The following is a 13871-nucleotide window of genomic DNA, read 5'->3' on the forward strand; positions in this document are numbered from 1 at the left end:
CCGGCCCGGGGTTTTCTCAGGTATAAGTACAAGATAATGTGAAATTATCCTTTTTTTAGATCAATAGGCTTTTCGTCCCGCTCCATTTCAAACCAAATGAAACAACATTCGTCAGCGTGTATTGCTCCAGCTTATTACAGACCGAGTCCTAACTATATCAGACTACAGGAAAAAGTGAAGGCAAATTGAGCATACCTCATGTGGTTGGTTCTTTGCGGTGAAACCAGCCCACCTAGGTTTAAAACTTCTGACTTGGTATGGCAGTTCGCATTTTCCTGAATTTATTTCAAGACTTAACCGGCATTGTGCTTTCAGTAACGTACTCGTCAACTACGAGTCACGTTTGCGTCTCTATCATGTTTCCTGAATAAAAAAACATTACAGACACCGAAAACCAGCGGCTAAAACAAGGATCTACTGTAGGTGCGAAGCGTTATCTTTAGTTCTGCAGCTTGAGGCGTCCCCGGTCGTGTCACCGCGATAGTTCGTCGACTCTTTGGGGACACAGTTGGGGAGCCTCCCTTGTCTTGGCATCGATCTGTACGTATCACGCAACAATCGAGGAGTATGTTTTTCATCAGGCACAACGGTTGCCGACATAACAGCTTTTGCCAGAGGACTTGTAGCTTTAGCCAACTATTTCTCGAAAATAAGATATCATTCATGAACTTCTATGTATTCCATGAAATGGACGAAGTTCCATCATGTTTCTTATTGCACAACCCATAAGTGGCCAGTGATTGAAACAAATTTATAGGTGGTTTGTGAAGAATGCAGATATTTCTGTCCACATCATTTTCATGATCAAGCACTCAAAGAAATGTTTAACTGATTTAGTGATAGAAGCTTAGTGACACATTGAAAGTGTATCCATTTCTTATAATTAGGGTGTGTACTATGGGTAATGATGCCACGTAAGATAATTGTTGATGTGGAAGAGAGATGTATGAAAAAAGGCATCACCCTTCTCTTAGCTAAGAGACGATTTCTTCTAAAGCAAAGAAAAGACAAATTTCTCATTGTGCTAGATTTCATCTTTTTCTTAACATTTATTTAATTAATTTTATTCATCTAATCAATAATTGTAATATATGACACTAAGCGATGATTTATTGTACAACATGTGTTGTTGTCTTTTTTAAGTGACGTGAAACACATAAGAGAAGACGGTTTTATCAACCATTGTAATGCCCTTCTGTGTTTTCTGTCAAATCAACACCACTACTTAGACCGACGGCAGTACATACCTCTCGGTAATAACATAAACCGACGGTAGTACAAACCTCTTGGTAATAACATAAATTGACGGCAGTACATACCTCCCGGTAATAACATAAATCGACGGCAGTACATACCTCTCGGTAATAATATAAATCGACGGTAGTACAAACCTCTCGGTAATAACATAAACCGACGGTATGACAAACCTCTCGGGTATTACCTAGACCGACGGTAGAATATACTCAGATATAACATAAACTGATGGTGCACATACACTGTCGCCTATACACATGCCCTACGGTACGCTCGGGTATTAGGTTAATGGCCGACTAAACATGGCTGAGTGGAGATAGCCGAGTGGGCACTGTCGGTCATTGCAATAGCCGAGAGTTATCATAAATACCCGACGGTAGTTCAGCCCTCGGGGAAGATTAGGATCCTAGTAGTGCACAAATCAATAATCTTTCTGACAGAATCAAAATTAGTCAAGAAAATTTATCTAGTTAAAATATTGATTTCATGACAAACCACATTTTCTTTTGTTACTAAGATCAATTGACAACATTTAAATTTAATGGGCTAACAAATAATCAGCCACCAGATTTTAGCATATTTTCTTTTTTGTGCTTACACGCATGAAACAATGAGAAAACACGAAAAAGATTGCAGATTTGAGATATACGCGTCAAAACAAGCTATCAGCAGTGCCGAAGCTAGAGAATTAGATGGGTTCAATCCCTTTGATTATAGTGTAATTTTTCACTAATAAGCAGAACTAACACTAGATTAGTGAAAGAATTACTTATTTTCATTAGGTTCATGGTTCTATAGCAGCTCTGCCCATGGCTACCAGAAGGCTCAGCCCCAAGCTAGGTGCCAGCCCCACCCAACGGTAAAGATGCATTACCTGGGAACCTTGGGCAGGGCGCCGAGGGCCCCCAAGCAGCCTAGGTGCTCCCTTCAGTCGGGACATCTGGCAAAAACCTTATGTCTTCTTTATATAAGTGCATCGGGGTTTCCCGGAGGGAGGAGAATACACTAAAAACATTGTGTTCATCTATTCTAGCGGTACGGTATTTAGACTCAATCTAAATTTACTGGATGCCACCACCATATAGAAAGAATATATGGCTGAATAGATATGTTCAAGTTTAGAGTGTTTGTTCTCATCAAGTCGTTTAGAGACCGGAGGATCATAACACCTCAGTTTTAAAGAAAAACTTTTATTATTTAGTGAAAATTCTGCGTAGTATGTACGCGACAGTGTCATTCAACTGGGACTCGAACGATGGTTTATGGGTGAATTCACAGTTCTCAATTCACCCTTACAAGCAAATACTTCCTAGCACAGTCGTGATAATATAGGTTGCAGCAATTTGATGTTCACTTGCGGCAGCAGCAAACGCCACCATCGTCCAATTTGCATTCGCCTGTGTCATAACCACGAGATTTGCAGTTGTCGATGCATAAGGAATCTGCGCAAGCTTTATCATCAAAGCAAAATTCTGGAAAATTGTCTTCTGGAGCTGCACACACCCAAGTACAACATACATGGCCAAATTAGTATACAGTACAAGCAAATCACTAGCGATTGTTAGAACATCCAAACTGCGTGTATATGCAAAAGTGGACGCATATGTATATATCGATAAATAAAATGAAAGGTGTATGCATATACCTGTGATCCTATCGGATGCATCACATGACAAGAAAATGGCAGATATCACTAAAAGAGACACAAAGCACACGACCGTTGGGTTGTTCTTCGAAAGTCCCATGCGGAAGAGAGTTTGTAGTTACCAAACAAATGTGGAGAGGTGTGGGCTGTCTTGGTCCTATTGTGTTCTTTGTCTTGGTCCTATTTGTTATCTTTCAGGTCGACGTCCCTTTACGTGTTTATATAGAGGCACAAACGAGATTCCGACAACTAATCTTCCATTTCACTCCTCCTGCATTTACTTAAATTTATATATTCTTCCCTTTCACTCTCTCCTGCATTTAACCAGATTCCGACAACTAATCTTCCCTTTCACTCTTTCCTGCATTTACTTAAATTTATATATTCTTCCCTTTCACTCTTTCTTGCATTTACTTAAATTTATATATTCTTCACTTTCACTCTTACCTGCATTTACTTGAATTTCATATATTACATAGTATCTTTTTTGATAGGAAACTGTAAGGGAGACCAAACAGCATAATAGGAACCTAAATTCGCTTCCGTGGGGATTTGAAATCAGGTGTCTGGATTGTACACTCACTCCCCCAACCAAGTGAGCTAGGCTTCTTGAGACTGCCGAACTTCATCTATATTTGCAATTTTAGATTGCCTTATCGTGATTCTTACTTTTCTCGATTGCTAGCAGGGATTAGCACTTCGTGTTCAGGTTGATGGCACTATCGGTTCCAGCAATAACCACAGAGAGTTGGTTCAGTGATTGCTAAGGCGCATCGTCTTCTCACAATGTAGTCGGGTCGTGAGAGTCAACCCTGCCCAAATCGTAGTTATCCTTCTCATCGAAAGATCCGGCCACCCCAAGAAGCTAAGGAGCGCATCAACTGGCATATCTCGGATGAAATTATCTAGAATGTTTTACATAGCATACTTATCTTATACAAAAATTTAAACTAATTAGAGACACATTGGAAACGTGTCCATTTCTTTCGAAGCTTAATTCTGTGTTTTCTATAATATCAAACAAATCAATCATCTTTACGAGAGAATAAAAAATAGTTAAGAGCAATTATCTCTGTAGGTAAATATATCGATTTTCTTCCAAAACAACACTTTCCTTTTAGTCCTTAAGATCAATCAAATTTAATGGGCTAACAAATCAGCTAGAAGATTCTAGCTTATTCTCCTTTCCATGCCTACCCGGAAACAATGAAAAAAAAAAGGAAAATAGCATGGATTGGAGATGTACGAAACAAAGCTACACCAGAAGGCTGAGCAAATGTGCCCTACCCAATGGTCTAGATGTGTTAGAAGGCATCTTGGGTAAGGCCTCGAGGGCCCACAAGGGGCCCCAGCTGGTACGCACTAGCCAATGCTCGGCGGACTGTTGTGGCTTTGTCTCATCGATCCCCCAAGATCCAGAACTCGCCGGAAGATCCTGCTCCTCCACCGTCCGTCCTTCTTCCTTCCTCACTCCAAGCGTGTTTCCTCTTGGCCTTCTCCATCCCTGACCTATCTCTCTCCCCGTTCGAGGTAGTCATGAGCCCCCTGACGAGATCGACTATATTAAATATTTTCACTTGTCATATGGTTGGCATTTTAGAATTTGCAACTTATCAAGAGTCAAAAGACTTTGCTGTTTTTCATTGGTTGTGACCTGAGTTGTTACTTATAAGACCTCTATATGTCATTTTACAACCCTTAAGCCTTCTTAAATTTTTGTGGAACTCAAGTTTTGTAACTGTGGATCTTAAGTGCTTCTATTATTTCAGCCAAGTGTCCATTCGCATGCTCATTTGCAACTATCAGCCTATTACGCATCTCTTTTGACATACATTTTTTCAGGTTTCGGTTCACAAGAAGTAGGATCAATGGAAATGGACATTTGTTTCTGTTTGTGTACTTTGGGCCTGTTTATTACTTGGGTTCAGTTCCGTCTCATTTTTGTATAATTTTTCCGATAATTAGATAGAGGACAACTGACTGCTTTTGTACGGGTTAAATGTGAGTGTTACCAAGTACAAAAACAACTAGATGACAATTAGAGCATCTTCAGCAGGACCTCTAAACACGACCTAGTCACTATTTAGGGGGTGGAGATAAAAAATGTCTTCAGAATGGCCCGTACTAGGAGGGGGAACCCCTATCCCATTTCAGCTCCCCTTCTCTCGCTTCCACATCAGCCCGTCCTCCACTTTGACGCCACCTCGTTGAGAAACTTGCCCGTCAGCACTGAAGCATGGACCGACGGCTAGGTCCAATCCACCGCCGCCCGAGACGCCGTCGCCGATGTACATGGCAGGAGAGTTAGTCCGGCCATGGTTAGAGTTTTTTGGCTTGGTTTCAAAAAGCTCCGCCCGTGGCTAGACAAGCTTCTCTGGCCATGGACGGCGAGGGAGCTGTCGAGTCGTAGGAGGCATGGCGGGGAAGGAGCGGCGCATTGGAGTAGGGTGGGTGGGTGGGGGGGATCATGGTGGGAAGCAGAAGGCAGAGGAGGAGGCGCAGGGAAGGAGCGGCACGGGGGGAGAGCGCGACGTGAGAAGAAGCATGGGGGAACTGGGTTACTGACATGTAGGGTCCATTTGTTAGTGTAAGAGGACTAAAATGATTAGGGACTCTGTTTAGGGCTATTGCTAAGAGGAATTTTACGGTAGGGATAGACAAATATAAGCCTTCCATCGAGTTGATCCAAAGGCTGAGATCAATATGTGGAGATAAGAGAAGTAGCAAATTTTTTTGACAGCCAAAATCCCCTCTTTATTAATCATCGTAGACAAAAATTACATCTACATTTTTTAGATAAGGTGAGAGTAGTATCCTGGTAAAAAGATAAAACTTTAGAGATGCCAAACAAATCCCGAATAGGGAAGGGCATGACATGGCCAAAAGATGGTTTTCACATACCTGATATGTTTTGACCGAGTTGACTTCCATATTTTATCCTTAATCCTTAGTCAATATGCGCTGAAATTTTAACAGTGGACTAACGACAACATTTATGATTATCGGTAAATTTTTCAAAAATTTCTTGGATTTCCTTTTTGAATTCAAAATTTAAGCGTTGAACACAATATGTCGTTTTTCTACTAGTCGCATACCCAATGAAGCTGAAATTTTAACAACATAAGTTGAGAATAGGATTTTTTAGTTTCTCACAAAAAAAAGAATTTTCTAGACTGAAAAAACATTAGTTGACTCGATCAGAACCTGCCACATATGTGAAAACCAACTTGGATGAGGAGAGTAATTCAATGGTGTGAACAGCTGGAGATTGTGTTTAACCGGTATTGGAGCTAGGGAATAATTTAAACCGTTTGCTGTTTCTTAGGCGACTGAGAAATAACTATTTCTCAATCGATAATAACAACCTTTTGATTCAATCACTGAGATTCGTGTAAGATTATTGTAGGCCCGATGGATAAGAAAATCTTGATTGAATGGCTACGATTGTTGACTGAGAAATAACTATTTTTTAGGCGACTGAGAAATAGACACTCCCTTAAACTAATTTAAACTCTACAAGTACAGTGTCCGTGCGTTGCCACGGTCACTTAGAGTGCGTTTGGTTTGCCGTGAAGCAAAAGTGGATAGAGATATCCATTGATGACGTGTATAAAGATATTTCTTTTCTGTGTTTGCTTGTCTAACATGGATGAGCTAGGTTGCTGTTTGGTTTCTAATTAACCTGGATGAGTGGATTGTGGTAACATTTGTGTGCCAAAATGAGATTACCTCCTCAATATAATGACAATGGATAAAATTCTCCAAGATTTAATACAACATTGATATGCGTATATGACCAGCAACATAAGTCACCGTTATTACCAACATAAACAAAAGAGAAGAGAAAGGGGATGGGTCAGTAACGAACAGAACAGAGAAAAATAGAGACAGGGAGAGACGGAGAACGACAGAGAAGGAAAGTGGAGGAGGCACGTGCGGTCGGTGCAGGACCAGCTGCTCGATGATGGGGTGCACCAAGGAAACGCCTCTCGCGGGTCTACAGCCACCGCCCCCTCACCCAGCTCCTCTGTTGGTCGCCTCGTGCGGGAGGGAGCAGCGCTGACGGCAGGAGGGAGCGGCACCCGGGCGGCAGAGAAGAGCAGCACCGACGGCAGGAGGGAGCGGCGCCCGCGCGGTAGACAAGAGCAGCGCCGACGGCAAGAGGGAGCGGCGCCAGCGGAGCAGACGGGAGACACGTCGGTGGCGGGACGTAGAGTCGCATGTGCAACAGAGCAGAGCAGCGCCGAAGTAGGGGGGATAAGTGCCGGTGGCGGGCGGAGGGAAGACAGGAGGAGATGGAGGGGGACGACGGTCACAAGAGGTCGGAAGGAAGAGGAGGAGAGGCAGATCGGTATTGGGGTCAGGGAGAGATCTGGGGAAGGAGATGCATATATGCATAATAGCTCATATAATTTGGACCGCGGGTTGAATTATCAAAACTTGAAGGGGCAAATTGCAAAGTTCACGGACGGACGACGACGAAGGAAGCGTTCCTCCCTTTATTATTTAGGTAGATAGATAGCTAGTTTAGTGTCGTAGTACGAACTTATATCATTTTCCCCGTCCAAAACACCGGCTTCCATTGCCCCGCCGTCTCTAGGCGGCCATCGCCACGTGCACACACACTCCTCACCGACGGCCGTTTAGTTACGACCCTAATTGTGTGTCTGTTGTATTTCACCGACGAAATTCATGACTGACATCCGTCTTTTGTAACTTAATCACTTCTTTAATAAAGAAAGTTTCTACCGTTCGATTTGAGCAAAACCCAAGAATAGCAGGTTGTTCTTGCACGCAATTGAATCATATGCCAAGATATGTGTGGAATAGTAAATCACGCGGTGGAGGATGACTCAACAGAAGCACCAAGAGATTGACCAAGAAGGCTGCTTCTCGGCCGTACGAGAGAGGCGGCGTGCGAGCACCCAGGGCAGGCGGAGAGACATAGGGGAGGGCGGTGATATGAGGAGGACGAGCAGCAATGGCGGCGACCTGAAGCGGACGAGCAGTGACGGCTGAGCCGACCCAGGTTTCTTTGTCATACGGAGGGGGGGGGGGGGGGGGGGGGGGGGGAGAGGCTATTTTTCTTATATCCTGAGGGCGTTACACGGGAGCGCGCTTTGCGCTAATTGTATTCCTTAATGAAATTAGCCACGGCAACGACGAGTGATCCTTGATGACTCACTTTGCAACACGCTAATCTTTTTTCATGCCACTGATGTTTACCCACGGCAACGTCGAGTGATCTTTGAGGACTCAATTTTTATAAGACCTTTATTTAATGTTTATTACTTTTAGGGCTCTTTGATCGACTATTAATAGATCGGTTGACTTTTTGGAAAAAAAAACATAACACTTCCATTCCTTAATTTTAATGAATCCATTTCTCAACTTGGTCGATGGTACACAAAGATCAATTGATGCATATATGTTTTCTCTTACAAACTAGTATCCATCATTGGGATGGCATTCACTTAGAGCAGCAACACATGCCACCATTGTCGTTCTTGCAGGTGCTTTTACTCTCGTCAAATTTCCGATTTCTGCAGTAAAACCGGCAAGTATTAACGACTCCACTCACGCCTTTGCATTCTGGCTCAGTAACACAAAATGTGCCCCAGTCAACTCTACCAAAGCATAAGGAGTACACTAGCCATGACCAAAGTAGAAAGCATACCACACGTATATAACCGAAAGTGTACACTAATATTATACACAATATATTATTTCTTTTGACGAAAATGCAGTAGCGCCATTAAGTAAGACGAAAGAACAAACTTATTTACATTTCCACGAAGGAAAGCGGAAGAAGAAAGAAGGAAACCAAGAAAGTGGCAGATACACATATATGTCCATCATATATATACATATAATGAAAGTTATAATGTACCTTGGATCCTAGCTGATGCATGGCATGACAAGAAAGTGGTAGATATCACTAGAAGAGATACCAAGCACAGGACTGTTAGGTTTTTCTTCAAAAGTCCCACGTCGAGGAGAGTTTGTAGTTACCAAACAACTATGAAGAGGTTTCCCATGCCTTTTGAACTATTGTTGTCCTTCTAGTCGACGTTCCTTCTCGTGTTTATATAGAGGCATGGACGATATTTTGACATCAATTCTTACCATTTTACTCTTTCCTGCATTTACTTGGATTGCGTATATTAAATGGTATATCTTAGTTGGAATTAGCTAGAATCTTTTGCATACTTATCTTATACAAAAGCTAATTTCTTCCCATAATTTGAAATTTCAATTAATCAATGACAGACTGAAGACGTACCCATTTTTGAAAGTTTTAATTGTGGGTTTATGTCAAATCAACAGAAATCAATCATCTTTATGAGAGAATCAAAATTAATCAAGAGCTATCTTTACTGGTATATTGTGATTTCTTGCCAAAACAACAATTTCCTTTTATTACCTAAGATTAATAGAGACATAAACTAAATTTAATGGGCTAACATATAAATCATCCACCAGATTTTAGCATATTATCTTTTCCATGCCTACACACAAGAAACTATGAAAACACATGAAAATAGTATGAATTGGAAATATACACGTTGAAACGGAGCTACACTAGCATCTGGACGCCCGACCCAACAGTCTAGGTGCCTTACCTAGAAAGGCTGGTCAAGAGGCCAAGAGCCCACAAGCGGCCCAGATGCTCCCTTTAGTCGAGACATCTGCCTCCAACTCTATGTCTTCTGGATGTGTTCTCTGTATAAATGCAAGAGGGAAGAGAATTAACAAAAAAAAACATTATGCTTATCTATTCCAGCGATGATATCTCACGTGCATGCAGTTAGGCAATAACAACACGTCACATTGTCGTTCGACAAAAGTATTTCATGTAAGAACCATCACTGGGTTTGGTGTCACGTTATTCAACTGGAACGACGGATTCACCCATTAGCGAGCTTTTGGTGTGGCATTTTTGCCCGTGATCAATGGCAAGTTGCTCAAACGTGATTAGTAGTTCCAAATTTGAGTGCGGAGACCATTTCAGTGCGTGTCTTTATAATCATCATACTGCTGCTTGCGTGGATAATTCGCACGAGACATGGGGCGTCTCTGGGGCGAAAAATGCAATTTCTTCGGAGCTAGCATGATAGTTGGAAGCAGGTCAGCTTTGTTTAGCTGCCTTTGTGTACATAGGTCGGTGTTTCCCGTCTTCTCGATGAGAAAACAGCTTCTTCCGGGTTGCTAGTTTCCGTCTTCTCGATGGTTTGCTACTCGTAGCTGCCTTTCTGCGGCATGCACCCCACGGCCACGGACCCAAATTGTGTGGGCTCCGCTAGTCAGTGAATGGCGTTTCTCTTTCGGCCAGCAGGATGCATGTACGTGACCAAGATGGGTGTAGCGGTGGAGGCATGCTGCATCGAGGGGCAGAGTGTGGAGCGTGTCGATCAACAAACCTACCCTCCGTGAAACGTGGTGGCAGTCGAGCAAAGAGACGATCACGCGCGTGACGGAGCACGCGTCCTGTTGGCACGTATGTGGCGTGTGCGAGCCGGTTTTCTCGCAGCGTTGCTGCTGTGTAACCCGCAGCGGACGTGCGCGCGAGGACCAATGGCCAGGCCGCGCAGGGTGGTGGGATGCTTTTGATCGTCTGGTGGACGGGGGCGTGGCCGAACGAATGCGGACGGGCAGCATGCTCTGCAACCAAACACAACCTAAAATGCAGGGGCAGGATGGGAATAGGAGCGCCTGGCCAAAAGGTGCACACGGGTGCAGATTCTTCTTATCGCGATTAGATCGGACGGTTACGAGGGTACAAGCCGTTACCTGTACGAGCTGGAATGTTTTCCTCCAAAAGTATTTCATTTAAGAACCATCACCGGGTTTGGTGTCACATTATATAAAATCAACCTGCGGAGTCGATGAATTTATTTAACTGGAACGACGGATTCACAGGTGACGGTTATTAATTCACCCTTACCTGCAACAAATTCCTAGCACATGCGTGACAATACAGGTTGCAACATTTGGATATGTTCACTTATGGCAGCAGCTCGCTTTTAGTCATGTCATAGCCATATTGTTTGCGGTCGAGGTGGCAAAAGGTGATCCCGCAACTTGGATTAGCAAAACAATATTCTGGCTAATCTTGTGGAGCTGCACGCGCACCCGAGTACAACAGACATGGCCAAATCAGTATACAGGGCAAGCAAATCACCTCCTTAATTTTAACAAATCCATTTCTCAAGCTGGTCGATGGTACACAAAGATCAGTTGATGCATAGATGTTTTCTCTTACAAACTAGTACACATCATTTTGATGGCATTCACTTAGAGCAGCAACAGATACCATTGCCACCAGAGTCGTCCCTGCAGTAGCTTTTACTCTCATCAAATTTCCGATTTCTGCAGTAAAACCGGCAGCTATTAACGACTCCACTCACGCCTTTGCATTCTGGCTCAGTAACACAAAATGTGCCCCAATCATCTGTACCAAAGCATAACGAGTACATTAGCCATGACCAAAGTAGAAAGTATACCACACACATGTAACCGGAAGTGTACACGAATATTGTACACAATATATTATTTTTTGACGAAAATGCAGTAGCACTGGTTTTCATTAATTAAGACGAAAGAACAAACTTATTTACATTGCCACGAAGGAAAGCGAAAGAATAAAGAAGGAAACCAAGAAAGTGGTAGATACACAATATAGGACATCATACATGTACATATATAATGAAAAGTATGAATGTACCTTGAATCCTAGCAGATGCATCGCATGACAAGAAAGTTGTAGATATCACTAGAAGAGATACCAAGCACACAGTGTTAGGTTGTTCTTCAAAAGTCCCATGCCGAAGAGAGTTTGTACTTACCAAACAAATATGAAGAGGTTTCCTATGCCTTTTGAACTATTGTTGTCCTTCTAGTCGGCGTCCCTTCTGGTGTTTATATATAGGCATGGACGATATTTTGAAATTAATTCATACCATTTTACTCTTTCCTGCATTTACTTGGATTACATATATTATATGGTATATTTATACGATATTTTCACATCAATTCTTACCATTTAATTCTTTCCTGCATTTACTTGGATTACATATATTATATGGTATATTTATACGATATTTTCACATTAATTCTTACCATTTAATTCTTTCCTGCATTTACTTGGATTACATATATTATATGGTCTCTCATCATTAATTTATTCCCGGAATTTGATATTTCAATTAGTCACTGGCACATCAAAGACGTACCCATTTTTTCAAAGTTTTAATTGTGTGTTTTATGTAAAATCAATATAAATAAATCATTTTTATGAGAGAACCAAAATTAATCAAGAGCGGTTATCTTTACCGGTATATATTGATTTCCTCCAAAACAACAATTTCATTTTATTACCTGAGATTAATAGAGACACAAATTAAATTTAATGGGCTAACATATAAATCATCCACCAGATTTTAGCATGTTATCTTTTCCGTGCCTACACGCAGGAAACTATGAAAACACATAAAAAATACCGTGAATTCGAAATATACACATTGAAACGGAGCTACGGCAGCATCTGGATGCTCGAACCACCAGTCTACTTGCCATACCTAGGAAGGCTGGTCAAGAGGCCGAGGGCCCACAAGAATCCCATGTGTTCCCTTCAGTCAAGGGAGGAGAATTAACAAAAAATAACATATGCTCATCTATTCCAACAGTGATATCTCATGTGCAATTATACCTGGACATGGTGGTCCGGCCCGAAGCCCGACGTCCCGGGCTGGGCTCGAGCCTCACTTTCCAGGCCCAAGCCCGTTCCGAAAGCCCGAAATGACCAAAAAGGGTATTTTAGGAAAATAGGTATAAAAAATCATTTATTTATTCAAAACATAATTATTTTAATGCTTAAATGACCTATTTTTAGGGTTTTGGGTCGGGCCGGGCTCGGGGTTCAGGTTTGACCGTCGGGCTTTTATGAAGCTGGGCCTGGCCCGGGGTTTGCCCATGTATATGTGCAATTAGGCAATAACAAGAAAAGTGTTTCATTCAAGAACCATCACTGGGTTTGGTGTCTCGTTCTATAAAATCAACCGGCGGAGTTGATGAATTTTTATTCAGCTAGAACGATGGGTTCACAGGTGAATACACGGTTATTAGTTCACCCTTACATGCAACAAATTCCTAGCACATGTCTCACAATACAGGTTGCAGCATTTGGATGTTCGCCTGGAAGCAGCAAGTGTCACCCCTGCATTCGCTTTTAGTCATGCCATAGCCAAATTGTTTGCAGTCAAGCTGGCAAAAGGTGATCCCGCAACTTGGGTCAACAAAACAATATTCTGGCCAATCTTGTGGAGCTGCACGCGCACCCGAGTACAACAGACATGGCCAAATAAGTATACAGGGCAAGCAAATCACTTGCGTTTGTTACAACATCCAAAATGCGTGCAAATGTCATGCAGAAGTGGACAGATATATAAATAGATACGCACAAAAGAAACTTACCTGTGAGATAACATGCTGCATGACATGACCAGAAAGTAGTGTAGACATCACGACGAGAGCTATCAAGCAAAGAACACTAGTGTAGTAGTGTTGTTCTTGATAAATTAATGCCATATGGAGTGATTCTGCCGGTCTTCTGTTTCCTTGATGTTATCGTGTTCTTTTTTTTACTGGAATGACACTTATTTTTGGCTCCCGCGATTTAGGAGACTCGAGTAAATTACAGAAAACTACCACACTAGTGGTTAGGATTTCAGATTTTTTTTTGACAAACAGAGGTCTCTCCTTCCGGTTTCATTAAAGGAAACCAAGTGTCTTATACATAACTCGGGCTTAACACAAAACGAAAGCAACATGATACATCAAACTATTTCTGATCACCCTGCACTTCCCCAACAAGCAAAAGCTTCAAAATCTTGCTCAGCAACAAAAGCTACAAAGCCTACAGCACTTAAACTACAGAACTACAACAGCCACCCACAGCCTCGTGCCAAACCTC

Source organism: Brachypodium distachyon, chromosome 2, assembly GCF_000005505.3.
Source record: "Brachypodium distachyon strain Bd21 chromosome 2, Brachypodium_distachyon_v3.0, whole genome shotgun sequence".
Lineage (NCBI taxonomy): Eukaryota > Viridiplantae > Streptophyta > Magnoliopsida > Poales > Poaceae > Brachypodium > Brachypodium distachyon.